The following is a 27,925-nucleotide window of genomic DNA, read 5'->3' as shown; positions in this document are numbered from 1 at the left end:
TATAGTCATCAAAAACGATGGTCTTCTGGAAACCATAAGGATTAAAATAGTAGACATAAAGTACTTAAAAACAGTGCCTGGTACCTAATAAATATTCATTCAATGTTAACTTTTTCATCATCACCAGTAGCAGCATTATTATGACTGGTATATCTTAAGACATAGGGAGATGTTCCTATATGCAAAATGGAAAAAAAAGTTACAAAACAATATGCAAATTATAATACCAATTTAAAAATATTTCTACATGTGCATATATACATATATGTACACATATATATATTTTATATATGTGCTTAGAAAAAAGTTGAAGAGTGTATTAGTTTGCTAGGGCTGCCTTAAAAACGTACCACAGACCAGAGTCTTAAATGACAGAAGTTTATTGTCTCGCAGTTCCAGAGCCTAGAGGTCTAAAATCAAGGTGTCAGCAAGTTTGATTCCTGGTGAGGGTTGGAGGGAAAGATCTGTTCCAGGCCTCTCTCATGGGCTTATAGATGGTGTCTTCCCTCTAGGTGCCCTCACATTGCCTTTCTTCTATGTACAGTAGGTCTCAGTATCCAAATTTCCCTTTTTCATAAGGACACCAGTCATGTTGGATTAGGGCCCACTCAAATACCCTCACTTTAACTTGATCATCTCTGTAAAGACTATCTCAAATAAGGAGCATTCTCAGGTACTAGGGGTTAGGACTTTAACATTTGAATTTGGGGGAACACAATTCAACTTATAACAGACTGTATGTATATTAGTAATTTTGGAATTATGGATGACATTTTACTCTTTTTGCTTATCTGTTAGTTTCTACCATGGACTATGACTAATAACATTTTCAAAATTTTTAAAATAACATTTTTAAAAACTCCATGCCTCAGAAAGCCACATCCCCTGTTTAGACTTTAAATGAAAATACTTTTGGGCGCCTGGGTGGCTCAGTTGGTTAAGCGACTGCCTTCGGCTCAGGTCATGATCCTGGAGTCCCGGGATCGAGTCCCGCATCGGGCTCCCTGCTCGGCGGGGAGTCTGCTTCTCCCTCTGACCCTCCTCCCTCTCATGCTCTCTGTATCTCATTCTCTCTGTCTCAAATAAATAAATAAAATCTTTAAAAAAAAATACTTTTAATTCTTCCCGTGGTTCTCTCTTTAAATATCACCTCCATATCCACTGTTTAAGACTAAACATAGGACTTCTAAAAGAACATTTAATGTTCTCTCTGCAAAGGAGAAGTTAGAAGATGGAAACTCGGGATGTTCAGATTGTGCGTGTTACGCACACTACCTCTGCTAGAGTTCCAGGTTATTATTTTCCCTTGGAGTTTTTGTTTCATTGTGAATTCCTGAATTGTATCAACTTAGGATAAAATGGAATTATTATGTATCTTTCGAATATTGTTATTTTGGAGGATGTTTATTCCTTTGCCAGTTTCAGAGCTTGTCAAATCTAAAGCTGGTATTGTACATTTTTCTTGAATGGTGCATTGCTATTAAGTAGGAATCCTGAGTACTGAAAAAGTTATAGCAGGGGTAAAACATGTTCTATACAATAAATAGGCTTCTGAGCAATTATCGTTATAGAAAATAGATTAGACTTGTGATCGAGTAACTTGAATTTTTGTAAAATTAAGAATGAATTTGTAAAGCAACGAAGTGATAACTCATTTTCATATATTTAGAGTGTATTACTAAATTGGACTTTTTTGAAGCCAAGGGTGTTGCCTTGTTTAGAATCATAAAATTGGTGTAATTAACATATGCTTCACAAAGAAGAAAAGTTTATATAAGAAAAGCTTACACAAAAATTGTTCTGAAATCTATTGTTTGAAAGTGCTAGTCATTTCACTTTAAGCTTCATAGCTCATTCATGGGTGGGGTACTCTGTAAAATTAATTCACTGCCCATTGTTAATGTATGTTATCAACATACTATGTTTGGTGGCTTGTATGGCTAATGCTTTACCAGCCATAATTACTGATCCAACTTCATGAAATAAACCAGATACAAAAAAATAATCAGATTCTTTACTAATATTCCTGGTGATGCTAAGAATTAAAGGGCGCCTGGGTGGCTCAGTTGGTTAAGCGACTGCCTTCGGCTCAGGTCATGATCCTGGAGTCCCGGGATCGAGTCCCGCATCGGGCTCCCTGCTCGGCAGGGAGTCTGCTTCTCCCTCTCCCACTCCCCGTTTGTGTTCCCTCTCTCGCTGTGTCTTTCTCTGTCAAATAAATAAATAAAATCTTTAATAAAAAAAAAAAAAAAAAAAAAAAAAAAAAAAAAAAAAAAAGAATTAAAAAACATTACTGAAGCAGGTTTGGTGGCTAATATCTTGGAAGGTGAGAAAATTACTCATTATGTTAAGTAATATCTTACATCAGCATGTAAATAACTTTAGTGATTGCTTGGAAAGAAAACTGCTCCAAAGAGAAAATTAATGTATCTGATTTGTTTATTTATTCATCTAATTTAGGGCTGAAAGATTTTTGGACTGATACTAGATATGAAAATGTGTCACTAAAATTTATTAGAGCTCAGAGCGAGGGACCTTACCTATCTATAAGTATAGATTTAAACAGTTGCATGCTTGGTTATCTCTGATAAGTTAAATCAGATAAGAGATTTAATATATAATTCTCCCTTGTATGGGAGAAAGTCTACCCATCTCTTGGTTTCTGTTAGTTGTAGCTTGGATGGGAAATTAAAAGTTCATTTTGTCTTTGTCCTTTGTCTTTTTTATCAGCAGTGCCTGGGAGGCATGGTAAAGTATGCTGACAGTGACCTTCAGTTTATTCATATCATCTTAACACAAATGAGCCAGGCACTTGTAATTTTCATTAGTAGCCACAAGAAGAGGAGCTTCCCCCAGTAGGAAATCTACAATGTCCAAAAATACATAGGTATTTTATGTATGTCGCGAGTGATTGCTTAAAGAAGGTTGAAGGGGTGGAGAATCGATAGAGAAGGTGATGTGTGAAGGAGAGAAAATGAAAGCCTAACTGCCACCATGCAGAGGTTGACGTGATCTACCCAAGACTAGAAGCAGATCTTCTCTTTAGGGGCACAGTCAAAACTTGAACCCAGGGGTCCTGGCTTCTGGTGCAGAATCCCTTCCTGATTCCATCCTGTCTGAGTTGATGGAAAAGCAAATGAACTTCCCTTCTTAAATGAGGCAAGATAACTGATTTCGGCACTACATAACCACATGTCAGCATGTCATGTTGTTTCTTTACCTCTGCCCTATTCATATTTTTGTCTCTCTCAACTGAAGTCAGAGGCACTGCTTGTAAGGACACAAAGTGGCCCCATGTCAACTTTCCCCCTGTAAATTATTTTTATGAGCATACCAACCAAGGGCATATCTAAAACACATGATTGCTTTTGGCATCTAACCAACCCTTCTCTCCCCCCAGCCTCCCACCACCATTTGATGGGTAAAAAAGACTTTTTCTGGTCATTCTTCTCAGATGGGACCCTTGGAATGACTGTCATGTATCATGTCAATATATCAACTAGCAAAGAAAAAAAAAATAAGTAGCCTGATGAAACGAGGCATCTGGAAGTTCAGGCTTCTGAAATCGACTCCCATTTCTTAGAAATAGGGAACACGTGATTTCAGGCTATTCCTGCATCACTTTTCACACCCCAGTAAAAAGCTGATTTTAGAAGAATGTCCTCTTTAAAAGTCGCTACACTAAAAATGTTAGAACTATGAGTTTCTTGCAGCTATGGCTGCAAAGATGGGTGGGGCTGCAAATGATTTAGGTGCGTGTTTGATGAAAAGTGCTGTGTAAAGATCTTAACCTGGATTTCCTGAGTAACCACTATGTGGTCAATAAACACGGCACAGGGCATCTGAATTCAGCAAAGGACACAGAGCTGTAGTCTGTGCCCTTGGGAGCCTTCTTTATAGACATGCCAGAGCAGAGACAGTGACCTCATGCTTCCCAGGGAACATCTTCACTGGGTTGTCCTGAAGTCACCTCAAACTCAACACGTCCAAAATAGAACACGGTCCTTCTCACACATTCATAGGGTCACATCATTCCTCCGTCTGCTAGGACTAGAAGTCCCAATGACCACTTGTTTCTGGGTCTGCCCTGTCTCTTTTATCTATACCTTCCATTTCTCTCCCAACATCATCACTAGCTTTTTTCAGACTGGAATTACCCCTTGCTCTGACTTTTGTTATGACTTCACAGATGGTCTCTGCAAATGCAGATTCTCCCACAGTGGCCCACCTTGTGTGTTGTTAAAGGGATTGCTTCCTAAAACACTCTTATGTTAACTTCCTTCCCAAAACTTTCATGGGTTCCTTGCTGCCTACAAAATAAATTCCAACATTCTTAGTCTTGCAGGCAAAGCCCTTTCATAATTGGGACCTGGCATGCCTCTTATAGGTTCATCTGGGACTAGATCACTAATGAAATACATCAATTTCCTCCAAATATGTGCTATGTTCTTCAGCCTTCAATCTCTTCTCATAATAGCCCCATAAAGGAATTCTCTTTCCATTTGAACTACTTTTTAAGATCCTATCAAACTTTTATATCCTTATCAGGAATACAGAGTAAGTGTCAACATCTGGGCTGCCTTTTGTCAACCCAGGATGGGCCCCTTGGTCAACCCAGGTCAACCCAGGTGCCACCTCCTAGCAGGTGCTCCTTATTCCCAGATACAATCAAATCATAAAATATGTAGAGATGAGAGAATATGATAATGGGAATGGTTGGCTGGATAGCAACAGGCAAGATTATATTACAATGAGACATGTGCTGAAGACACAATTATACTATAAACATGACCCATACATTAGTTGTAGGACAGAGAAAACCACAAAAATATGGATTACTGTAAGCAGCGATGAGAGTTAAGGAAGGTAGGAGGGGCAGGATGGAAGGTCTTCAGTGGCCATCTCTGTTTCACAATCAGCCTAAGGGGACATTTTTAATAATAACTTTGTTTCACTACTCACAACTCAAGTCATTGTATAGGAAGATTACATTTAGAGAGTAAACTAAACTTTCTTATACTTCATGTAGTTTCTTTCAAATGTATTTATCAAAGCACACTTTAAGGGAGGGGTGGGAAATGCCAGTTACACAAGAAAATCTATCCTCTGCCCGACTGAAGAAATTGTTCAAACAAAGTGCATTCTTTCATAAGCGTTGCTTCCTGATGTAGCCAGGGTCAGTAAGGGCTGAGGTTATTAGTTATGTAATCCCTAGTTCCTCAAATGGCAGTTTTGATTTGAACACATGGTTTCAATTAGTTATTTCAGTTTTTGCCTCTAGATGATTTCATTTTTAGAGTCAAGAGAGGCTCAGACAATCATAGCATTTTAGAGCCACTCCTAATTTCACCAACATACACCTGACCCCTGAGACTCACTTTACCACAACCACGGTTCTCAGCCCATTGCACTTTCCATAATACCACTTACAGGTTGAATTATATCCCCCCAAAAGATACGCTGAAGTCCTAACTGACCGCATCTGTGAATGTGATCTTATTTGGAAATAGTCTTTGCAGACATGATTAAGATGGAAGTTAAGGTGAGGTCATATGAAGCATGAAGCAGGTGGACCCTTAATCCGATATGACTGGGGTCCTTGCAAGAAGAAGAAAAGGGACACGGAGAAAGACACACAGGAGAATAGCATGTGACAACAGGGGCAATTCGAGCTACCCCAAGAATTGATGGCTCCCACTGGAAGCTAGGAAGAGGCAAGGAAGCATCCTACCCAGGGTTTCAGGGGAAGCATGGCTCTCTTGACAACGTGCTTTTGGACTTCTAGCCTTCAGAAGTGTGAGACAACAAATTTCTGTTGTTTTAAATTACCTGATTTGTGGTACTTTGTTACAGTAGACCTTGGAAACTAATACACCGCTTGCTCATTTTTATTTGTATCATGTTCTCTTGGGGACTCTCAAACCAAAATGATTTGGGTAGTGTCTGGGTGCCAGGCACTGCCTTTACACTGGTGAAATCATCACCCCCTGGCCCCCGCTCTGTTGCTCCTGATGTACAGCTCTTTTGAACTTTGGGGCCATTATCATCCATAATGTCACACTGAATCTTATAACTGCCAGTATGTCTGGTCCAATGAGCACTTCAGATTCTGATCCCTGGATGCCTCTATTAGCTGCAGAATGGTACTGTAATACATTCGGACTGCCTCTCCATGGTGCTATGAGGATAGTGACATAAAAATAATTTTACAAGTATAACGCTACTGGGCTAAGATGTGCTTAATATTTCTATGTGGCCCGGACTGTGCAGATGCTTTACTCATTCAATTCTCACACAAAATCTCAGAAGTAGGTGTTACCATCATCTATGCCGGTTTTACAGATCAGAGAAATTGAGGCACAGAGAGGTTAAGTACCTTGCCCAGAGCCATATGGCAAGAGAACAATGGAGCTGGGATTTCGAGCTACATCCAAGAGATTCTGAAGTTCATGAATTCCCCTCTGTACTGTAGTGTAGGCCATGACCTTCAACTGTTTACTTTAGAAACCCACCTTGAAAACTCCTTTACTTACTATAAGAATTTAGCCACAACCTTTTTTCTAGCCTCATCTCTTGTCATCACCCCCAATAGCCCACCACACACACACACACACACACACACACATGCGGGCACACACACTCACTAACCACAGAAGGATTTTCACCTTTGCTGGAACACACAGGCTCTTTTATCTCTGTTTATTTTCTACATTCTGCTCTTTTGACCCTGGATACCATCCCCCATGCCCTTGCTCATTATAAGAATCTCCCAGCCCCTCATGACCCAGAGGAAACATCAGCTTCGCTGAGTCCCAAATTTCCCCACAAGTAGCTGCTTCCTTCCTGCATCACTTACTCAAGCCTATACTCTGACACTGGATGGGGACAAGGATGACGCCATGAGTCATCCAGCACAATGGTTGAGGAGACACTCACTCTTGGGGTTGAGGGGCAGAATAATCTCTAAGCTCTTCTTTTGTATTTGTTCCTCGTACGTGTCATCTCCTGGACCAGATTCTGTTAGATTGGGAATGGAAGAAATACAGAAGAGGGAGAGAGAGAAGATTATGCTCCCGGGCAAGAAAGAGAGCAGGGTTGTGTGGGTCGGTCCTGTGGGCAGCAGGACCTTGGCAGGGAAACCCTGCAAGGTAGAAGGACCACAGTGAGGGACAGGGAGCAGAGGGGGGGGGTTATGGCTATCTACATATCGAGGAAGTTGTTCTTAGGCATCTGGTTTCCAGGTCCTTAAGGATCCAGTAGCATATCTGTATCATGGAAGTAGTGGGGCTTCTAGACATCAAGCAACCAGCCAGGCTTAGACCATGGGCATCCAGGAATAGCCTGTGTGGACCCAAGATCGGTGGGGATCTCCTCATGTTCTCAGCTATGAAAAACCACAGGAGCTTTGCATGACACAGGGATAAAACAGGAAGGGATCCTCCATAATCACTGAGATTGAACTTCTCAGATGCCATGCAGGATGAGAGCTCAGAACAGCATTTAATCTCCTTTAAAAAAAAAAATAGACACATGATGTTTATTGCACATACACCTCAGTTTGTGAGTCATGAGTCACACCCAAAGCATTTGTTTCCATGTCTCTCTCTGTTACTGGAACATGAGCTTCTCCAGGGCAAAAACTGATATTTTTTTCTCTTTGCACTTTTAACCCTTGTACAGTGCCTACTGCAAAGCAAGCCCTAAAGAAGTACCTGTTCCATGGATGAATGAATCAATCAAGCAGTTAATCAGTCAAAAGAGCCAAAAGTGGAAGCAGGAGGGAGAAGTGAGGGAGGTTACTAACTTGGAAAGGCTTCTTCCTTCTTTAGGCTTTTGATTCAGGGGGATGAATGAGTGAATTTTTCTCCTTTTTTATTTGGTATAGCACTAGCTTCCTCCAGACAATATGAGAAATCAAGGAATTGGGCTGGGTAGCTACATCAGAAAATTTGATGGAGGACTGTTGGAAGCCACCAGGAAGCGAGCCTCAGAGGAATGCTGTTAGTGCAAGAGTGCAGCCTCTCTCTTTTCACTCATGCCTACTAAAGACTCAGAGCTCTACTAACCGGTTCTTCCAGGAGTGTCCATTCTGGAAGGCCATGACCAGGATAATTTGAATGGGGGAATTTCTGCTTATAATTGTGTAGTTACCTGAAGTCCAAGCACCAAGGACACCAGGACGCAAAAGAATATTCTAGTGTAGGAAGATTTCATGAGGTTCCCTTTATCTGCAATTGTTGGGACTTCTCTCCAGGAGAAGATCGGACAATCAGAGAGCCAAATTGGAAAATATTTTAGGGAGCAATCAGGAAAACAAAGCAAAATGAACCCCAAAACTCTCATGGGGATTTAATAAGCCAGCAGACTGCTCACCTCTCTCTTCCCAGCCCACTACAATGAGGTAGGTTGACAACATGATAAAAGCTGGGTCATATCACGGGGAGCCCTGGCTTCCCAAAATCTCTCACCAACTGTGGCATTTCATTCTTCTCTCCATTCCTAGGAATCCTGAGAGCCCCTTTCCTCTTAGGAGTGGAAACTAGGAGTGGTTTAGCTCCTAATTAAATTATTTTCTCTTAGACAAATGAATAATCTGGCTATTAGTTCCCAGTTCCAAAGGTCTTATTATCTTTAACCATCTATTAGAGTTGAAGTATCTTGCCTGTCCCAGGAGGGAAGACATGGAGGCCAGGAACCTCTATCACCTTAGGGCCACTTGGCCATATTCCCTCTTCTTCCTTCCATACCCCTTTGTGAGGTAAGAGTCATCCCATTCCTGCCCCTTTTAGGTTCTGCTGGAGTCAGAAGGATTAGGCAATGGGCATGACTGAAAGGCTCCAGCTCCACCCTTAGGTCAGGGCTCACGGCCAGGTTACTCATAAGAGGTCACTGTGGTTGTCTGCTGCCACTCAGCCCAGGCTGAAGCCACCAGCCATAGATTACAGACACACAAGGGCAAAGACCCAGGGGTCTGGCTCTATAGGCTGTAGAACCGGTTTGTCATGGTGACCAGATGGATGTTCTGATGACTGAGCAGCCCTCCTCACAAACTTGTGGGTTCAAGGCTAGAGACACAGATTTTGAAGCCAAGAGAAATAGAAGCCAAGAGAGAATTAGAAAAAATGCTATAAAACTTACAGACTAGAAAAAAACAATTTTGCCTCTACAAGAATGTTTTTGATTTCTGATAGAAATATTATATATTCATTACATTTGTGAGCCAAATATTGACCTGACCATGGCTTTTAATTATAGTGTTAGGATAAACCTGTAATTCCTATATCAAGGAATAAAGTCAGATAAAATTAGATATAAATAAAACCAGTGTCTCTAAGCTTAAAATCTCCTGGATGCTTAGGGATCACTTTCAAAGTTCAGTAGCAATTTGTCTACTTTCTTGACCTCCTCTAAAACAAGCCTGCTTTCCCTCAAGTGTTAGCAATCATGATGTGTTAATTTTTTTCCCCTACTTTATTTCTAGGCTTTTCAGCTTTGTCTAATTGGTCATGTTTTTTAAAGCTGCAAATTGACTGTGGATCTATCTTTCATGATTCTTGACACACCTTGTGTATTTAAATAGATGCTTTGAAAATAAAAGGTTTCATTTACAACATTGTAAGTCTGGGCAAATTCACCATTGCGTTCGGGTTAAAAAGAACATGATCAATTGATGATCTCACTTCCATCCCTTCTGCACTGCCTCAAGTTTCTTTGACTCAGAAAGTGTGGGGAGAGGGGCACCTGGGTGGCTCAGTTGGCTAAGCATCTGCCTTCAGCTCAGGTCATGATCCCAGGGTCCTGGGATCAAGCCCCGCCAGGGAGCCTGCTTCTCCCTCTTCCTCTGCCTGCCACTTCCTCTGGTAGTGCTCTCCTTCTCTCTCTGTCAAATAAATAAATAAAATCTTTAAAGAAAAAGTGTGGGGAGAGTCAGAGGTCGCTTTGTGTTCAAAACATCTTTTATTACTTTTTTTTGAAAAATAGTCTTTGGTACTGATGCACTTCCTTAATATTCTCCATAGTAAGACATGTATCAGTACCCTGGTAGAAATGTCCAGACAACCTGAACCTGGTATTTTTATTCTGTCTTATTCTTCAGTTGCTCCTAGAGTCCATTTCAAACAGAAGAATGAAAGTAATCATGGAAATAGGTTAGGTAGGGGAAAAGGAAGACAGAAATGCTTACAAGTCTCAAACAGGAAAAAGAAATGAGGACACCAGGGCTTCAGAAAGGCTGCAAACACATTCATAAACAAACAGAGGGTGCCCGGCAACAACCTTCATGTTTGTCTTTGCTCCTATGGTGCAACGTGGTCTAGTGGTCTGACCAACTGGGAATCCAGGGCCTGGTTTCTCTGTTTTGCCTCCGATGAGCTGTTCTATACTGAATGGCCTTGGGCTGGCTGGATTTGGTCAGGGTTTCTTGATCTGAGAGATAGGCAGACTTCCCGACTGCCAAGCTCAATGTTTGGAAGTAGAGAGGTTACAAAGGGTGAAGGGCATTGTTAAAACCAAAGCAAGACTGTCCTATATGCACCATCAATCCAAGGACTATTATTTTACTGGCATATTTAATATCAAACACCAATCCCTCTCTGCTCGTACAGTGTATTTGTTTGTTTTGTTGAGGTCCCTGATAACCCAGGCAGTTTGGAAAGGGGTGGGAGTGTGTATGGAGAGCAAATGGGATCATCTACTGTTGGTCTTTGCCGATTTCCAGTGTTTGGCATGAGCTCTCTCCCCATGCCCAGCACCATCTCTCTCTCTCTCTCTCTCTTTTTTTTCCTTAAGAATTTATGTTGTGGTGGTAGATTTTATAATTAGCATGACTAGCTTTTTGTATTTGTCTCAAAATGATATATTTACATATCATAAAGCATGACATTCAAACATATAGAAAGTTCTTTCTAAATGTGCCCCTGCTTTGAGAAAACCCCACTTGTATTAAAATCCGGCGCTACTTGGAGCAGTTCAGTTTTGCCGAGCCTGCTGATCAGTGAAGTCCATAAATAGTTAAAAGCCTCCAGCCGTGTTAAAGAGGAAGTAAAATAGACTGATCTCATGACCCCAAAACACATCAAAAACTGCAAAATAATTGACTTTTCACTTGGTATTCAAACAAAATATTTTAGAGTGAGAACTCAGTTATTTCTGAGTTGTGTTTTCATCTCTTAACATTGGTGTCAAATAAACTTGGAAATGATTCTGCTTTCTTTGATTTCCAAGTGCAGGCTTTCATAAGAAAATTATTGCTTTTGTTTTTTAAAGCATGTAACCACTCAAGAAGAATTGTATCAAAATTATTGCTATTTAAGCCTTGCGACCAAGTTACAAAATATAAAAGCTAATTCTTTAAAATGTATATTTTCTGTTTAGTGGATTTTTTTAAAATGTTGAACACTGTTTTCTTTTTCTTTCTTTCTTTCTTTCTTTCTTTTTTTTTTTTTTTGAACACGGTTTTCTATCTAGAGCTCATTTCTGGCTTGGAGAGCCTAGAAAAGTGATCTGAACCAACAGCAACGTTTATCCCCCTCTCCCCTGCCCTTCCTTCTCACGATTCTTTCTCTCTCCCTTTCCCTGCTCCTTCTTTTGCTCCAAAGTGTTTGAGCTCCGACTGTGTACCTGGTATTATAACGCTGAATGCATTGAATTTAAAGGTGAAAAAGACCCCCCCCCCCCCGTTATTCAGAGAGTAGTCCAGGGACACCGAGGAAGGGAAGCCCCACTAGATACTGAGAACCCTAGCAAGACACAGAAACAAACAGGCTGTAGGAAGCAAGGTTTCAGGAAGAGCTTCTCAGAAGAGGGGAGCTTTTTTTAAATCTTTTTTTTTTTTTTTAAGATTTTACTTATTTGACAGAGAGACACAGTGAGAGAGGGAACACAAGCAAGGGAGGTAGGAGAGGGAGAAGCAGGCTTCCCCGCGGAGCAGGGAGCCCGATGCGGGGCTCGATCCCAGGACGCTGGGATCTTGACCTGAGCGGAAGGCAGACGCCTAAAGACTGAGCCACCCTGGTGCCCCAGAAGAGGGGAGTTTTGAACTGATACTAAAACATGGGTAGTGACTAGCCAGGTACTTTAAGAGTAGGAAAGCTGGTGGGGCGCCTGGGTGGCTCAGTTGGTTAAGCGACTGCCTTTGGCTCAGGTCATGATCCTGGAGTCCCAGGATCGAGCCCTGCATGGAGCCCTGCATCGGGTTCCCTGCTCAGCAGGGAGTCTGCTTCTCCCTCTGACCATCCCGCCCATGTGCGCTCTCTCTCTCTCTCAAATAAATAAATATAATCTTTAAAAAAAAAAAAAAAGGTAGAAAAGCTGGAACAGCGTACTTGAAAACACAGAAAGAATGTAAGTTGGTCCCTCTAATTTATCCGGATGAATGGGGTGTAGGGAAGTGGGAGTAGGAGATGAAGCTAGAGTCTCAGGCAAGGGTTTTCCATGTCATGCTGTGATATTTGGATTGATTCCTGTGGGCAGATGGGAGCCAGTGAAGGTGATTAGCTAAAAGAATGACAGGACCAGGTTTGCATTTTAGAAAGATCACCCCGGCATCTTCTAGACACCTAGAGGAGATGGGGGTTGAAATTAAGAGCTCCCAAGAGATACCATGTCATATGATTGTAAATTTTCTTTCAGAATAAACCCAGGCCCATGCATTTATTCATGCAGCAAGGCTTTATTGAACACCTACTTTATGCAAGGCCTCTGGTTCTGGGCTGTGGTGAAGATAAAAGGAGATAAGACATAGTCACTGTGAGGTTCTCAGCATCCCTCCCAAATTCCATCTTCTTCTTCTTCTTCTTTTTTTTTTTAAGATTTTATTTATTTGACAGAGATTGACACAGTGAGAGAGGGAACATAAGCAGGGGGAGCAGGAGAGGGAGAAGCAGGCTTCCTGCTGAGTAGGGAGCCCGATGTGGGGCTCGATCCCAGGACCCTGGGACCATGACCTAAGCCGAAGGCAGATGCTTAACGACTGAGACACCCAGGTGCCCCGCCAAATACCATCTTGTAAGGTAAGCTTGCTACTGCCTGAACCTCATAGGGAACCCCCATGCACTGTGTATAATATCCATTTTGTGTACAACTGAATCCCATTATTCTAAAAATTCCTTTCTTTTGGTTCAAAATGCAACCACTCCGATAAGTTTAGTAGCACCTATTCTTTCTCTTCCTTAAAGGATATTTTCCTTGTCAATGGACACCTCCCCTGGTACTAATCATTAACAGAACCTATAACAAAATGAAGACAAAAACTTCAGCCTTGTAAATCGGCACAACTCCCTGATCTATGTGGATGAATTTCCTTCATTTCCAAGAATGTTCAAAGTGCTAAAAGTTAATTTAAAAGAAAAAAAAAATCTGGTTGAACATTCTCACTCTAATTCCACTTGTAGGAAATAAAGAAGGATAGAAATTAGCACCTATCTCAGTGGAGTGTCCTGAGAAATCACTGTGTGAAAATACAGAGTGTGATCTCAATCAGAAGCTTCTGCAATGAGATGTTGGAACCAAATATAGCCCCCAAAAGCAGACTTGGCTCATAAGTGGAAACAATTGATCTTACGATTAAATTTCTAGGGCTTTTAGATAATAGAAAATCCAAAATAATCTTTATTCATATCTTGCACTGATCTCTTTAGGTTTTAGAAATCATAGCACTTGACTATTAGACAGTCTTTTCTAAAGGTACTTGTACAAAACAATTCCATTTTCAAAAATTAGGAAAACCTTTTAATATAAAATAGCTTAAGGGAAAATTTAAAAAAAAAATCAGAAACTCAGGTAGCGCTAGAAATAAGACCACAAGCTGAACAAAATGGATGTCAGACAAGGAACAACAATAGAAAGCTGAATGTAGAACTCGTAGCTCATATATTAATAATGCAAGAACCATATGCACTTATTCATAATAATTGAAGATAATTAGCTATGGAATAATTGAACCAGAACTAATTGTTGCTCTATGCATTCCATTTTAATACTATAACCTGATTTTATAAAGATTTTCATACTAAAATTTAATGTCAATTCAATGCAGCATTAATATCTGAATATCTATTCATACAATACATATATTATGGGTACTATGAACAAATTAAACACATCACCAATTACTAGTAGAGGCCTACTCTATTGGGAAATATGATTTTGTTTATTTCTTGGAATAAAGCTTCAAGCATAATAATGGAGCCCAAAGAATCTATAAAAATCATATGAAGAGGACATCATCAGCTGTCAAGGATACTTCAAATTGTCTGAAGGTTATTTACTTGTCCCACCCAAAAAGACAGGGAAGCTTCACCCTCTTCCAGCTTCTTCTGCCCAGGAGATTTGGTGCCATAGAACAATTGGAACCCAGACAATGCTAAGAATGGAAAATTAAAATCAAGAAAATTGGTGAAACATAAAAGCACCAGCGCTGTTCTTGGTATCCAGAGACTTGACCTCAAGTCTCACCTCCACCAATAAATAGCTTCAAGACCTTGACTACAGCATTCACTTACTCTGGACCTCAGTTTACTTACTTGTTAAATGTAAGGTAATGATATTTATACATTCCACTAATTGCGAATAATGAAGAGAAACAATGGGATAAGAAATGTATAAGTGCATCTCAAAGTATAAGGCAACGAAACTTTGCTAAGGTGATGAGTACCATTCTTTCTGGATGGAGTTCTCTCCCTTCTGGTAGTTTCTTTACTTAGGTACTAAGAATACACATGCTTTTCCAAGGATAACTTACCCAAGACATTGTTGAAACAAATATTTTTGTCAGAGGAAACACTTCAGTCTGGTCGAGAAACATCTATCTTTGATATTAGCTTATTTGGATATTAGTCTATTCAGATATTCAAGGGTAAGTAAAGTATGGCCCCTTTCCAAAAGGCTCAAAGGCTTATCATTTCAGTAAATCTATAAACTGGGAATTTCTGTTCTATAATGTTCCAGTATGGTTTGTGGTCCTTTGATGCCTGCAGTGTTGATCTTAGATATTATAACCTCCTTGAGCACACAGAGTTTTGGTTAGGACAGGCCTTCCAATGCCCACCCTAGCACTATTAAAGCTATGTTAAAACTGAGTTCTGATGAGATACCACTCTATCTAAAAGCTCTATTCAGTTCAAGTCAATGCAATTCAGCAAACATTTCTGTAGGGTGAATTCTGGGCTGGGCACTGTGCTTGGTACAGGGCTATTCAATAAGGATTTAGAATAGTCCAGGCCCCCCAGCAATTCCCACTGCCTATGAGATACCACCTGACTCCATGGGATGGCATTTGAGCTTAAAAACAAAAACAAAAACAAAACACCTGTCCCCAATTTCATAAACTAACCATATAAAAAGAAAGACAGGGAAATGTAACATGGCCTTTAGTAGATGATACTTGAGAATGATCATTGATTTTGTTTGTCTTATATAATTGCATTGCAATTATATAAGACAGAGCCTATCTTTTGAGAGACACATATTGAAGTCAGAAGAGGTGAACTGATGTAGATCTGGGATCTCCTTTTTTTAAAAAAACTCAGGAAGGAAAGAAAAGGTAGAGAAAACAAATGTGCTACAGTTTTGATAATCTTCAAATGTAGGTGATAGGCATTTATTTGAGGGATCATTTTATTATTCTCTCTCTCCTGTTGTGAACATTAGGAATCTTTCAGAATAAACACATCTTAAAAAGTGGTTGCTCAAACTTCTAGCTTTTTGTGTTCTCCCCCTTTACCCAGGATAAGCCCCAGCACTTTCTGCAAGGGCTACCCACTGATACGTGCATCCTCAAGGAACATGGAGTATCTCCAGGTCCTGTTTGAGGCTATCCTTGAAGGCCTCATGCCACCTCTGCTGGGAAAGCCTTTGCTGAGTGGCTCAGATAGAACTGATAGTTTCTCCCATCTGTGGGCACTCAGAATTTGGCTTCTAATTCTATCATGGTATTTGTACAATTTTCTTGTAATTGTTACTTGTCTTTTCCTCCTGCGTGCGTGGAAACTCCTATAGATTGGGTGCCGTAGCTTAGTTGTCTTTCTTCCCTCTTAATCATCACAGAGTCTGACAATCTCCATCAAATAAGGTCCTTCCAAATGTCTGGGGATGGTAACGTTAAATCAGTCTTCATGTTACTTAGCACATAGCGCAGCGGTCATTTTTGTGAGCTCAATAAAGATCGCGTGAAAAGTATAGTTTAGCAGCTAATCTGTGCAAATTATATTCGACTGTAGAAATGTGGAACTCTGCAAAACTGAAGAGCATTTGTTTAGCTTAACCTAGTTACTACAGCAATTTCTGAAACCTCCTCATTCATCTCAGGTATTAGGCATTTGATTGAACAGAGCCGGCCAAAACCCATTTTGGAGAATACTGCATAAGTAGGTCTCATTCTGGTGCAATGCACACAATTACTAGCCACAAAGCACTTTTGATTTATCAGCAAATCTTTTGACAAAGCTCTTCTCCCTTCAGGGAAGTGTGGGTGGTGGTGCTGGTGAGATGGGATAGAGGAGCAAAAACAAGGCAATCCAAATAAAGCAGTGTTCTTCTGTGCGATCTGATTCGATAAAGAAGATCTGCTTTTTACGTTTACTTTCACAGAGATTAATTCCACAAATGTTTGTAATAAGAAATGTTCTAGGGGCAACTAACATGTGCTGCTTTCTAGAGGTGAACTCTATATACAAATGTAGACTGTGCTAAAATAACTAGTTATCACATACACCCATCTTCCCAAGCTTTTAAAAATCAGCAAGGGAAATATATTTTATTAGTTTAAGTTGGCTGCCAGAGCCCAGTCTCGATACAGGATTTCCTCGGGCACGTGGCATGTGTTTTGAAAAATCAGCCTCCTTTGGGAATTGTACTCTTAAGATATTTATTCAGAGATGTTCAAGCTGTCAGTTACAAGATGCTTGAGCCAGAAACGGGCAAGTCTGGGTAAAGTGCAGTTGTGATGTAGTTTTTCTGTGTGTGTTTGACAGTTTTGGTCAAATATATAGGTGTCATCTCCCTCAAGTAATCTTTACCATCTGTTGCCTCCGCTCATCTTAGGGTTCATAATTGTGTTGTTTCTCTTAGGGCCGAGTTGAGAGTATAATGTTAAGCTTAATATAGAACTGTTAGCAGGCTTTTTTCTCCCCACAGCCTAACCATGTGTGTTTGTCCAAAGAAGGCTACGAAGTATTTTATAGTATTTGATCACAGATTGTGAGTTCCAACTTCTCTGGTTTCCTTCCCACCCTGTAGCTGTATCTTCCCTGTGCCTTTAACCTACTAAGTAATGATGGTGGCTGAGAGAATTTCGTAAAGAGTTTGCCTTTTTCTGGAGCAATCCTTTAATGAGGATTTTAAAAATGGGTATTATAAAAACTAAGGAAAACTACCGGGTAGAGATTTTTTTTGCGGGCAAAATTAGTTAGTCGTGATGAAGGATTCCCCAGTTCTAAAGACTGAACATGTGTAATAAGTATACTTAGCAGTAAATTTGCTTTAGGGTAGGAATGACGCCTGGAGCTCCTTGAGGAATAATGTACCTTTGATTTGGAGTACTTGGACAACCCTATGAGCATGAGTGAACTGAATATTTTTGTTACATTTAAGCCTTATTTTCTTGGGAATGTAAACCGTATTTGTTATTGGCCTTCTGTATGGATTTGTATAGTCTATAATAGGTTAATCCTTATGATTCAAATCACTCTTACTCTTATGGGGTGTACTGTGCTATTTTCTACATGGTTATGTAAGTTATGCAGTTTAACGGGCAGAATTACATTCACTCTCTCAGTGAATAATATTCTTTTAATAACAGCATCCTTAGACACAGCTAGAAGTTTAGTTATTGTCCAAGTTTCTTTTACTGAACACAGTGAGGATGGAATGCTGTTAGAAATTCAAAGAAAATCTTATGAAATATACTTAAAATCTCTAATGTAAGCGTTGTGTGTATGGAATCCTTGGGAGCATGCAATGAAAATAGTGACAAGTAAACAATAAAAAAAAGTAAATCAATTTACCAAACCCAGAAAGGGGGAATCATTTGCTGAAACACAACTCCACAAGAAATTTGAAGTGCTGACAGAACTGTTATATAACCTTCAATTTATTTTAATAACACTGGAAGGGCAGATGTCATAGCTGTTCCTGGAAATCTTTTTGAGGTTTCCAGGATGTGTTCCCATTAATTTTTTTTTTTTTTAAGCATCTACTATATTGTGCAACCTGCAACCAGCATTGACTAATTTATATTTCCTCTTAAGGCTGAGTCAGGTTCAGTCGTCCTAAAAGAGGCTCAACGGAGTAGCATGTAGGAGGCATATGCAAAGAAGCTTCTCGAGGCAGGACAGAGCACAGCCTCAGGAAGGTCACACGGGTCAAGCTGATTACCTCCTCCAGCTCTGGCAAGCAGAGGGCTCAGCTGGGTTACCCAAGTTCACAAAGAGCTATTGACATTCAGCTTCAGCTCTCACTCATTACCGATCAGCAGGGGACTGTCTGGGCCTCGGGTTAACTCTTCCCTGCCCTCTCTCAAGATTGTAGGGAGGTTAAAACAGACAAGAAGCTCTGCGGTAACTTGGCCTCTGTATTTCCAGTTGTTATCCAAGAAACGGACCTTTTAAACCAATATCTAATACACCTCTTACAGGGGAAGCAACGATCGCCTTTAATCATTTTAAAAGTGCTAGATAAAACACAAGTGAATGTATCTGTCCCACATTTGTGCCTTAAGCAGAAAATGTTTATTTTGGGGGCGGATGGTAGTGGGGAGGATGTTTTATTTTCCCATCCAGAATTCCCACTTTGGCTTTACTAAAGAAGGCCCCTTATGATTTCTAAAAAGATAATAGCATTTGTAATTCTTTGTCACTTAAAAGCCCGAGTTTCCCTGGAGATGTTCATGTAACACTGACCTCAGGGGAAACCTTAAGGACTCACGATCTGAGAAGTGAAGTTTTAGGAGAGTTTGGAACCTCTCTGTCAGGATACAGCTCAGAGCCCTTCGTGGTAAGCAAGTCCTTTCAGGCTTGGATCTGCTGCTGACACATTATGATCTTCTAGAAGTGAAACTATCTGCCTCTATAAACTCATCTGTAAATTGAGAATAATAGTTAATAAATCCATAAAGAATGTCTTTCTGGTAGCTAGAGGAAGGCTGATTCTCTGTTAAATCCAAGAGTCCCTAGAGCATCTTTATCTTTGTTAGCTCTTTATTTTTCGGCATTCTACTGGTCCTGGGACACACATTATGCTGAATCCTGCAAATGGTTGAGGATTACACACAGTGGAGGCCAATTTTTATTCTACTACTATATTTCACAAAAAAAAAAAGTATCAAGCTTCCTTTAAGAGCCAAGCACCTGCAAGACCAAAGCCCTACCTTTAAGGAGCTTAGACTTTAGCTAGAAGACACAGAGTTACAAAACAATATGCTCAGTTCTAGAAAATCCGAATGAATGATTTAGACTCCAGGTGGATTTGGTGAGTTAGGAGTTATCCAATTAGATTTCTGACTCTGTCAAATGACCTACCTAACTGCCAAATCTACACTTGACCTGGAGGAAATAAAAAGACTGCTTATGTAGATTCTCTGACTCATGACTTTAATCACAAGCACAAACAAATCTGCAGATCTACCTTTTACTGCAACATTTGACAATGCTGGCCCCTCTCTCTAGTATGGAGGGTCTGGGAGCTGTGTCAGTCTTAGTGTTTGAATTTAGTGTGAGTTAATGAAGTAAATTGGGTAACGTTAGTCCCAAATAGTTATTAGCTCCCTACCTTTCTGTCACCACATTCTTTCCCTAGATGATTTCAATCACCACCTCTCCCCACCCTCAGCTTTAACCATTTTCCAAATCTTTAGCACCCAGACCTCTTTTGAAAGTCAGCTCCATTTCTGCATTGGCCTCCTCTGCGTTTCCCACGGGTCTTTTAAACTCCACAATTCTCTAGGAACTCCTTTCCCCAGCCAAGCTGCTTCTTCTGACTTCTTTTTCGCTGTGCCTATAGTCACCACCCCCCACCCCCCAGTCCATCAGGCTCTCAACTTCTGAGTCATCTTTGATTTCCTTCTCTGCTTGACCCACACAATTTCTCTCCCATCAGTATCTCTTGAATCTGATTTTCAGACTTCCCTTAATGTATTTTGTACACGCCTGTCACCAGATCAATCTTCTTAAAACAAAACTGTCATTCTCTCCCATCTCTGTCACGCCCTTAAGGACAATAAGGGCGAATTCCAAATTCCTGAATGTTACATTCAAACATGTATAAGCTGGTACCGATTTGCCTCTTGTCAGCCTTATTACTAATGGTACCCTCTACTGTCTTGATAGCCGTCCTCCAGTGTTATTCCATTCCCAAATACGCTCCATATAGAACTGCCCCCTCCCATTTATACTTGCCTCCTCTACAATCACTATCTTACTGTTCTGGAAGTAGGTCAGATGTCCTCGAAACTGTCACTGATTCCTCTTCCAAATCATCTGTCTTCAGACATATAGCTATCAAGTTCTGCTTTGCTTAAGGACTTTAACATTTACTATCAAGACCATCACTACTTATGAAAATATGTTACTTCTAAGTTCTAAGAAGATAGAGGAGATTCTTTCTTGTTGATGTTTGAGTCTTCCTCAATGCTTAGCACAAGGCTTTGTAGATAGCCGATGGTTAATAATACTTATCGCAAAGAAAACATGAAAATTGAATTAAAGGCTACCTTTTTTTCTGAATAGTTTGAAATATTTAAAATTTTTGAATGTCAAAACTACAGTAAGATTCATTTTAGTTCATCATTTCCTGTATTCGCATTTCTTAAGAGGACAGAGAAAATCTAATTTCATTGTTTTTGACCTGTAGAGTTAAGGACAACAGATGGCTTATAAATGAGGATTAAAATTTAAATGCAAAGAATTAATAACATCAAGAGTGACTACCACGTTGGATTGCAAGTAGAATGGGAAAAATCAAATAGTGTAATCACACCATTCTCATTTAACTCTCCATTAATAACCTGCAGTAACCAGGTTCTCCTCAGGAATATTAACAGCAATGTCCAAGCAGGAATTTCTGTGATTGGATCTATGCAAGAAATCAAGAGAAAGAAATGAAACAGAAAAAGACGTTTCCGGAAAACATGCGTATTTTATGATCATATTATGGTGAGATAATTAACAAATTAAATATTAGCAAGTCCAATGCTAAAAGAAAAATGAGTTTTATCATCTCTCTCTATAAGAAGAGAGACTAGCTTGTGTGGCTTGTGGTAGGGGATCCAAGGAGAATATGAAGTTACCGAAGAGGTTGATGCAAAACTTCCTTTTTGAAAAGGAGCAGGGACGGGGCGCCTGGGTGGCTCAGTTGGTTAAGCGACTGCCTTCGGCTCAGGTCATGATCCTGGAGTCCCGGGATCGAGTCCCGCATCGGGCTCCCTGCTCGGCGGGGAGCCTGCTTCTCCCTCTGACCCTCCTCCCTCTCATGCTCTCTGTCTCTCATTCTCTCTGTCTCAAATAAATAAATAAAATCTTAAAAAAAAAAGAAAAGGAGCAGGGACGAATTTGGTGATATGGTCAAATCACTCTTGTGAAAAGTAAGTAGAAATACCCACCACAGAGGTGCACATTTTTCATATCTGAAAAAAGGAAAGAAGAAAATTGAATTGTGTCCAGTCGTTGCTTCTAACCTCGAAGGTTGAGTCTGTCATTCCTAGGTCATTAGAAATGCGTTTGTTTTCTGGCACTGTTCTTGACATAAAATCATGGGATTCCTATTGGGTATTTTCCCTCCTCGGGCAGTAGACTTTTTATGATTGCTCCTATTCAGAAATGAAGAGCTCCTGTTGAGAGCTGTTAGAGACCAACATACAGGTATGAGACGGTGGCCCGGTCCTGACTCTGAGACCTGCAGCCTGACCTGGGCTTTTGCCCAACCGAGGTGACCTCAGAGGAGGCTGATCCATCTGCCTTCTGGTTCCCAGATCATAATTATGCTGCAATTGAAATTGCGCTTCACGGTAACTTGAAATCATCGCTTTCCAGACTGCCTAGAGTCATCTCAGTGTAGATAAGGGCACCATTATGTTGCATCTTGGAAATCTGGCATCACCCATTCTTCTGACATCTTCGTATCCTTGCAATTGAGTTATGGTAAGCATTGCTTCAGTGCTGGTGTGTAGGAGACTTTGTATTAAGTCACCTGTGAGCAATCTGTGTTGTAACAAGCCCTCCTGGTGATTTTGAAACATGCTAAGTTTGAGAGTCACTGGTTTAGGTAATTAACAATAACTGCTGGAACAGACAATCCCCAAATCTCAATTGCTTCACACAACAAAGGTTTATTTCTTGCTCACATCACAGTCTAATATGGGTCAGATTGGCTCCGTCTGTCTTGTAGCTAAGACATCTTGAACACCTGGCTTCCAAATTGCTGAGGAAGGGAAAGAGATCTCTAAGATTGCTTGGGAAGAGTTTATGGGCCAGGTTTGGGAGCGGCTTACATCACATCTGCCCACATCCTGTCTGCTAGAGTCTAGTCGAATAATTGCAACATCCTACAAGGAAGGCTGGGAAAGGTAGAGGAGCCCATGGTTATTTGTGAGAGTTAACAATTGGCCACGAGCAAAATCAGAGAAACATTATATTCCTTCCACCAGGCAGATAGGTTGTTCTAATTTCTTGCTTTATTATTATTATTTTTTTTATAGCATCTGTGAAGCCCTGGGTACTGAACCATGGCCTTGAAAGACATCTTCCTAAATGTATTTGACCCTTCAACAAGGATGAGGTCTCTTCCTTTTTTCCTGAAGCTTTATCTCTGAATCAGTCTGTGGTCAGGCTAGGGCCAGGTAAAACATAGTCATAGACACAGAAATACAAAGACAAATAGACACAGAAATAAAAGAGATGGCTAAAACTGTCCTGAAAGGGAAGATGATTATCTCCCAAACCATACTCTCCCTGCCCTTGATCTCATTTCCCCAGAGGTACCAACCTTGAACCAGGTATGATTCTTCTGGTGAAGAGGCAGAGTCCAGTCTCACAGAAGCTAGGCAGGTGATGTGAACAGATAAAGCAGGGCATAAGTAACAGCTGGAGGACTGCAGAGTGTGGCCAATCGCATAGCATGGGCTCCATCTAAGGGAAGGCTGTTTGCCAGCTCTGGCCAGTTGCCCCTATGCAGGAATGCAATCTCTGTGTTGCTAGGTCTTTCTTACACTCTTTTTTTTGTTGTTTTTAAGAAGAACTAGAAATCTGAATGTTTTGGTTAAGTTTCTTAGTTTTACAAACATTATATGGGACATAAAAAACAAACAAAGAAGGTCTCTTCTGCAGAGTTAGCTTGTCGGCCACCAACTTGGACCGCCTGTGTTACACTGCACATTCAGACCTCTATTTTACATTAACAGCTTACAATCATTGAACAATTATAAACCCTCAAATTTACAACTTAAAATATCTCTGCGTTTTTTCATGTGGAAGCTGATGATTTTGCTAACTTACACTCCCTCTCCTTCCAGTTGATTTCTGCTCTCTTAAGTTTTTATTTTTCGTGTTATTGTTAAACTTCATGTTTTCTTCATCCAAGTTGATATCTATTACTCCTTAGCTCCCATTATTAAGATAAAAACATTAGTGCTTCTTCACACCATTTTTCTCCCTTTCCTCCATACCTAGCTCTGTTAAATATGCTGTTATTTTTATGCTGATCAAATTCATACTATTAAATTCTGTATTACCATTATAATTAATTATTTAACCCTTTATCTATACTTTACAATATAGAATTCAGAAGAAATGTTTTCAGTATTATAATTGCAGCAATTATTAATCACCATGGAACTTGGTAGAATGAAGTAATCTTATTTCACTAAACCTGGCCCACTTGACAAATGATGCTCTAAGAGTGAGGTCAGGAGGATCTCTTTCCTGCCACATTGTACCTTTCTTCATATTTGATCCAAGGGCTCCTTATACAGTTCTTTGTTCCTCCATGAATTTCTAATTTTCATTTACTTTTCTTTATTTTTTTTTTTTAGAGATTTTATTTATTTATTTGACAGAGACACAGCGAGAGAGGGAACACAAGCAGGGGGAGTGGGAGAGGGAGAAGCAGGCTTCCCGCCGAGCAGGGAGCCCAATGCGGGGCTCGATTCCAGGACCCTGGGATCATGACCTGAGCCGAAGGCAGACGCTTAACGACTGAGCCACCCAGGCGCCCCTACTTTTCCTTATTAAAAGAGGAAGCATACACCTTTATTTCAGCCCCAGAATGATCCTACGTTTTGGCTATACTGTATGTCAAAGCTAATCCATTTTTTTTCTTGAAAACCTCGTGGTTAGAACCTTCTATATTCATTTCCCAAGTTTCTTCTCACATGTTGCAGAAATTCCTACTCTGAAGGAATTTCCTCTCACTGTACTTTTGTGTTGGGTGTACTATTTCTGGGGTCCTATGGCTTCTCTTTCTTCAATTCCTTTTTTTGTTGTTCTGAAAAGAATCCACACTTACCTTTTCATAAAAAAAAAAAAAGGTAAGTGAAGACAACTCATTGTGTGTGTGTGTTTTTTAAAGATTTTATTTATTTATTTGACAGAGAGACACAGCGAGAGAGGGAACACAAGCAGGGGGAGTGGGAGAGGGAGAAGCAGGCTTCCCGGGGAGCAGGGAGCCCGATGAGGGGCTCAATCCCAGGACCCTGGGGTCATGACCCGAGCCGAAGGCAGACGCTTAACAACTGAGCCACCCAGGTACCCCTCATTGTGTGTTTGAAAATATCTTTGTTTCTAGTTCCTGTGGGTGCCTAGATATGAATGCTTCATATCTAGGTGGTACTTGGGCATTTCTTGAGCTCTTACAAATTTGCTCCTTCTTCTCCTCTGCCTTCTCCGTTTTCTTCTGTTTAATGTCTCCCACTTCCATTCCATTCTACTCTCTTTGTTGGGAATTTCTCTTAGATAGGGATATTGAACCTCTTGATTGAGTCTGCATGTCGATTCATTTTTCTTTGGTATATATATAATACAAAGTGTATATGTAATAGAAATATATATAATATATGTAACAACAGGTATATATGGAATATATATTCTTTATAATACAAAGTATATTATGCTAAAGTTATATATTATAAATTAATATGTATGTTTATATTTAAATATATTATAGATGTATACATTTATATATAAAGCTACATATATATTAATCATGTATGTACAGAGGAGCCATTAGACTGAGGAGGCTCTCAGGCCTTGGTAGTCTATGGAACAAATTGAAAACTAAGCCAGAGTCAATGCACTCGAATCTGAGAAAATGAAACTTAAGAATAGCTGATCACAAACTTTCAACTGGGCTTCCCCAAATAAGGCAACAGCTTAAGTGGTAGCCAATCAAATAATTTCTTTGCTTCGCTTCCCATCTTCTCTATAAAAGGCTTTCCCCGCTTGTCAGGAGAGCACTCCTAATTTTCAGTTAGGTGCTGCCTAATTCAAATGGATGTTTGCTCAAATAAAGTATAAATTTTAAAGTGCCTCAGTTTACCTTTTAACATATATATTTAATCATTGGGGCTTTGGCTCTGGGATACAAATTATAATTATTTTGATTTATATTACAGTATTTTAAAAAATTTGCCAGTCATACAGCTAATTTCCAAGAATGCTCATTTTCATAGTGATCTCTTGATGTGCTAGTTTTTTTTGGGGGGGCAACATATTCTTGAATCTCTCTGAAAGACTAATTACAAGTCTGTTTCGTGAATTATTTGTTTTCTCAGGGGTCACTTGTTCTGTTTGTTCATCTTAGTCCTTCTTCTGACCCTCTGGTTTTCCTCAATTGAGTGGTGTTCTTTGGTTTGTCCACTTAGTGTTGTGAAAAATAGATTCAATTAATGAATATAGTACTAGGGCTGGGTTTTCTCTGCCAGGAATTGTGTGTGTAAAAAACAGCAGATGTATTTTAGAGAAGAAGGGCAGGCAGGCAGACCTTTTCCTCCCCACTCCTGGAAAAAAAAAAAAAAAATGAGAACGATGCTTCGCTCTAGGGTATTAACTCCCACAGGAGCCCCTAATTCTGTCTTGTCAGGAAGTTAGTTCCTTTAGAAGCATTTACTTGAAAGATGTCTCTAGATTGCCATATGGCTATCTGATCTCAGAGATATTTCTCAACCTCCTCATGCCCTGCTCCACAGAACAAGAGCCTTGTTTCTTAGGTTTCCTTGTCAGTTGGCTGGATTCAGGCAGCAAGAAGCATGGGTAAAAGACTGGGGCGTGGGAAGAAGAGAGGAGCCAGGGTATTTCTCACTGTCTCTGTGTCCCCGGCAGCGGTAACCTCTCAGGTAATGTTTGAGGAGCTGGCAGAGATTTCATACCTCTCCTGCCAATCCGTCCTTTCTTCTGTGGTCTCAGCTTCTACTGGGCAGGCTTGCCACGGGGTCAGCTTCTGTAGATGGCTGTAGCTTGGGGCTCTGTTAACACCACCTTGGCCTTTGGTCCCTTTAGCCCTTAGGCATGGTAGAGGTTTACTGCAATTACCAAATCTGAGTTACTGCAATTACCAAATCTGAGTTGCATCACCAGCTCAGGCTCGGGAATTCCCTGTTCTTCCCATTATCAGGATAACCTATTCTCCGTAGCAGTTGATTTCTCTTAGTTTAGAATACCTATAAAGGTTTTTTTCTTCCTTCCTTCCTTTCTTTTTTTTTTTTTTTTAAGGTTTTTGTTTTTCTGGTTAGACCCTGACTGATACCATTCCACAGCCCATTCCTTCTCTTGAATCTGCTGATTCTCAGCTTCAAGTTTCTCCAGATCTTCACCTAAGAGGAAGGGTCCTCCCTGAGATACAGCATTCTTCAGTGAGCATACATTCTGTGGAGTATATGGCTTCCTCCACGCTGGGGGTACATTTCCAGGTGACCCCCATCTGCTTTCATTGTTTAATTAGGCCACTACTTCTACTCTCTATTAGCTCCTTTTATGATATCATTACGAACTTAATTCTTTTTTAAACACCCTTACACTCAGGCACCTGGGTGGCTCAGTTGTTAAGCATCTGCTTTCGGCTTGGGTCATGGTCCTGGGGTCCTGGAATCCTACTTCTCCCTCTCCCACTCCCCCTGCTTGTGTTCCCGCTCTCGCTGTGTCTCTCTCTGTCAAATAAATAAATAAAATCTTAAAAAAATAAACACCCTTACTCTCATTTCAATGGCATTTTGGGAAAAAAGATGACTGTGTGCTCTCAGTGTATTACCTGGTCATAAGAGGTTTTGGTCAGTTAATTTTGAGGGGTTACTTGTCTTAAAAAAAACAAAACTGGAAACTTGGCAAGAGTGATTTTATTTTTACAAATTTACTTATGTTAGAAACAACAAGATTCAATAATACTTATTTCTGTACTTAAAGGCTAGAGGCTAATTATTTTGAACTAAGCAACATTAGGAAAGAATTTAGGGGAGCATTTTCTGACTTACCCTTTCATCTATGTCCAATTACATCCTCAGATCAGAGGCTCCTCCTATTTGATGTTTCTGTGTATTGGAAACTGCCTCTCTTGAGGTTACATGGTTTAATCGATTATTCTGTGAACACACCAAAACTATTCAATTTGCTAATTTGGTCCTGCAGTGATTTGAGTATGTCTCTTTCATTTAGCGACTCTGTTATGACACAAACATGATTATAATGTAATAAGAAAAGACATTTCCTCTGCACATTTTCTTTAGTTCTAGTTACATTGAACTGAAAACATCAATCTATTTGGGAAAGAGGAGAAAATTACATAACAACCAGCTAAGGTATGGATACAATCAGCCCTAGTGATTTTATAATGGCCAGAAAATTGTGGTCTAAATTTTTAGGACTGAATCTACTACAAACTGATTAAGAAACTGAGTCCTTAATATTGCATATTTGGAATATCTGGCAAAGTTGTAACATACAGACACTCT

This window comes from Mirounga angustirostris, unplaced genomic scaffold, assembly GCF_029215605.1.
Source record: "Mirounga angustirostris isolate CCGP_5_RB_7025 unplaced genomic scaffold, mMirAng1.0.hap1 SCAF_1, whole genome shotgun sequence".
In the NCBI taxonomy this organism is placed as follows: domain Eukaryota; kingdom Metazoa; phylum Chordata; class Mammalia; order Carnivora; family Phocidae; genus Mirounga; species Mirounga angustirostris.
Note: the sequence above shows the minus strand (reverse complement) of the source record.